At 40.7% G+C, this 3,715-nt stretch overlaps 1 protein-coding gene across 2 annotated transcripts in view; it reads right to left on the reverse strand.

The window, feature by feature from the left end:
- Positions 1-3,715, reverse strand: part of KDM2A (lysine demethylase 2A) — a 136,630-nt gene that overhangs the window by 66,543 nt on the left and 66,372 nt on the right. The window lies entirely within an intron of this gene.

A 3,715-nucleotide genomic window follows, 5' to 3' on the forward strand; every position in this document is an offset into this window, starting at 1 on the left:
CAAAAAAAAAAAAAAAAAAAAAAAGTACGTCTCTCCAAAGATGATATACAAATGACCAAAACACACATAAAAAGATGCTCAATATCCTTTGTCATTTAGGAAAACACAAGTAAAAGCTACAATGAGATATCACTTCACACCCCACCAGGATCGTTATCACCAAAAAGATGTACAATAGTAAGTTTTGGAGTGAATGTAGACAAATTAGAACCTTCATGCATTGCTGGTGGGACTATAAAATGATGCAGCCACTTTGGCAAATAGTTTGAAAGTTCCTCAGAAAGTCAAACATACAGCTACAATGTGACTCAACAATTCTGTTCCTCTAGGTACACATCCAAAAGAATTTGAAAACATATGTCCTTGTTTTCAAAACAAAAGCATGTATGCAGATGTTCACAATAGCATTATTCACAATAGCTAAAAGGTAGGAAACTCAAATATCAAATGAATTAACAAAATGTGGTATACTTACACAATGGAATATTACTTGGCCACAAAAAGGAATAAAACACTGGTATGGCTATAATGCAGATAAACCCTAAGTTAAAAAAACCAGACACAGCCGGGCTCGGTGGCTCAACCTGTAATCCCGCGCCTTGGGAGGTTGAGGTGAGTAGATTGCCTGAGCCCGCGGATTCGAGACCCACCTGGGCAACTTGGTGAGACCTCATCTCTACAGTAAATAAAAAAAAATTAGCCGGTGTGGTAGCGTGCACCTGTAGTTTCAGCTACTTGGAAGGCTGAGGCGGAAGGATTGCCGGAGCCCAGCAGGTCGAGGCTGCGGTGGCCGGGAGCGGCCACTGCACTCCAGTCTGGGTGACAGAGTGAGACTCCAACTCAAAAAAAAAAGAAGGCCAGACACAAAAGACCACATGCTGTACAGTTTCATCTACATGCAATGTCTGGAATAGGCAAATCCACCGAAACAGAAGCTAGACTAGTAGTTACCAGGAGCTGGGGAAAGGGAAGAATGGGAAGTTACTACTAATGGTATGGGTTTCTTTCAGGAGCAATGAAAAAATGTTCTGGAGTTAGACAGTGGTAATGTATGTACAACTCTCTGAATATACTAAAATCTACTGACTTGAATGCTTTAAATGTGTGAGTTGTATGGTATGCAAGTTGTTTTTAAAATGTTGCTTATGCTACAAATTTACCTTTTAATGCAGTCATATACCACATAATGTGAAGGTGGAAGACAATAATATTGATAATCCTGACCCTGTGTAAGTCTAGCCTAATGTATGTCTGTGTTTTAGTTTTAATTTTTTTATTTTTTGTAGAGATGAGGCCTCACTATGTTGCCTAGACTGGTCTTGAACTCTTGGGCTCAAGCAATCCTCTTGCCTCAGCCTCCCAAATGCTGCGATTACAGGCATGTGCCACCGCACCTGGCCTATATTTTAGTTTTAAACAAAGACAGTTTTAAAAAGTAATAAAGAAAAAATTAATAGATAAAAGCTTATAGAATAAAGATATATACTGGGCACAGAGTAATCTCATGCCTGTAATCTCATCACTTTGGGAGGCCAAGGCAGGAGGATTGTCTTGAGCCCAGGGATTCAAGACCAGCCTGGGCCACTTGGTGAAACCTCATCTCTACAATAAATCAAAATAAATTAGCCAAGCATGGTGGTGTGCACCTGTGGTTGCACTTACTAAGGTGAAGAAATCACCTGAGCCCAGCAGGTTGAGGCTACGGTGGCCGTGAACATGCCACTGCACTCCAACCTGGGCAACAACCCAAAAAACAAATATATATATAAAATATATTCTTTATATATACAATATATATAAAGAAAATATGTTTGTATAGCGATACGTTGTGTTTGTGCTTTAAGCTGAGTATTATTACAAGAGCCAAAAAGTCTTTTAAAAATTAAAGTATTTATAAAGTTACTGTAAGCTAAGGTTAATTTATTACAGAACAAATTTTTTACAAATTTGGTGTAGCCTAAGTGCACAGTGCTAATGAGATTTGCAAAAGTGCACAGTAATGTCTTTGACTTTCTCACTCATTCACCACTCACCCATTCACCGACTCGCCTAGAGCAACTTCTAGTCCTGCAACGTCCACTCATGCTGAGCGCCCTACACAGGTGTACCGTTCTTTACCTTTTACCTCATGCTTTGACGGTGATTTTTCTATGATTAGCTATACAAATACCACTGTGCTACAACTGCCTATAATATTCAGTACAGTCACACACTGTACAGATTTGTAGCCTAGGAGCAACAGGCTGTACCATATAGACAGCCTAGGTACGGAGAGGCTATACCATGTACATTCTTTCTATGATGTTCACATAACTAAGCTGCCCAAAGAGGTACTTCTCAGATCATATCCCCATTGTTAAGCAATGCATGACTGTATTTTACAATAGCCGCATTAAAATTTGCTGAAATTTCTTGAATATATACCCAAGGGACAACTGGGTGTGACAGCAGTAGTGGCAAGGGTTAAAGTAGCCATACCCTTGCTATGTGCTAAGAACAACCAAACCAAGAATTTAAAGCTCTAGGCATTGATGATCTATAGTTGATTGCATAGCGCCTGAATTTATATAAATACTTAAGAAAATGAGACACTGGAGAATGGTTTCTTGGGGAGTAGAGGTCTGTGAAGGGGCAGAAAACAAATACATAAAAATGAAAGGAAATACATTTGGTTACACACTAGAGGAGAGCAAAATTCAACTTATCAGTTTTAGGTTGAAACACTTAGGAATACCTGGTATCTCTTTACTATTTGATAAAAGGCTTTATAACCCTCCCTTATCTAGTAACTTGGTGCCATAAATCACAGTTATAGGCCAGAAAAAGGCTTAATTTTGGTAGATTTTCATTTAACTCCAATAATGTCATCACAGCCCAAAACATTTTTAGGTATCTTTTTGGGTGGAGGGTATTCACTGACAATTTCTTACATGGAGGCTTTCTTTTTAGATATCATCCAGTTCGCTCCCTCACCTTGTTTTATATATGTAGCTCTGAAGAACTCCAAAAGATGAGTTCCAAGTACATCATAAAGAAAAAAGCAAGCCGGGCTCGGTGGCTCAGCCTGTAATCCCGCACCTTTGGGAGGCTGAGGTGTGTGGATTGCCTGAGCCCACAGGTTCGAGACCCGCCTGGGCAGCGAGACCTCATCTCTACAATAAAAATAAAAAAATCAGCCGTGCGTGGTAGTGCGCGCCTGTAGTTCCAGCTACTGGGAAGGCTGAGGCGGAAGGATTGCCAGAGCCCAGCAGGTCAAGGCTGCGGTGGCCGGGAGCGGCCACTGCACTCTAGTCTGGGCGACAGAGTGAGACTCCAACTCAAAAAGAAAAAAGCAATACCACTAAAATAAGAATGATTTCCCCAAATAGCCACTTTCAGAAAACACTCATTTGCACGGTAAGTTCCAATATGCCTGTTCATGTTTTCAAACCTCAATCATTCCTAGGCCTACCATTACTAACTTTTCAGTCAGAAGGAAATCATCATCCTGATCATCCCAACATTTCCAACATAGTAAGCAAGAAGTTTCCCTGACATTCCTGTCGTTTTACATGCTTTTCTTCTCCCTAAATTCAAGCAGAATCTTTCTTCCATTTATACTTTCTTTTTATTTTTTTTCTTGAGTTGGAGTCTCACTCTGTCGCCCAGACTGGAATGCAGTGGCCGCTCCCGGCCACCCCAGCCTCAACCTGCTGGGCTCCGGCGATCCTTCCGC

Source organism: Carlito syrichta, unplaced genomic scaffold (assembly GCF_000164805.1).
Source record: "Carlito syrichta isolate Samal-C Ts95f unplaced genomic scaffold, Tarsius_syrichta-2.0.1 Scaffold302340, whole genome shotgun sequence".
In the NCBI taxonomy this organism is placed as follows: domain Eukaryota; kingdom Metazoa; phylum Chordata; class Mammalia; order Primates; family Tarsiidae; genus Carlito; species Carlito syrichta.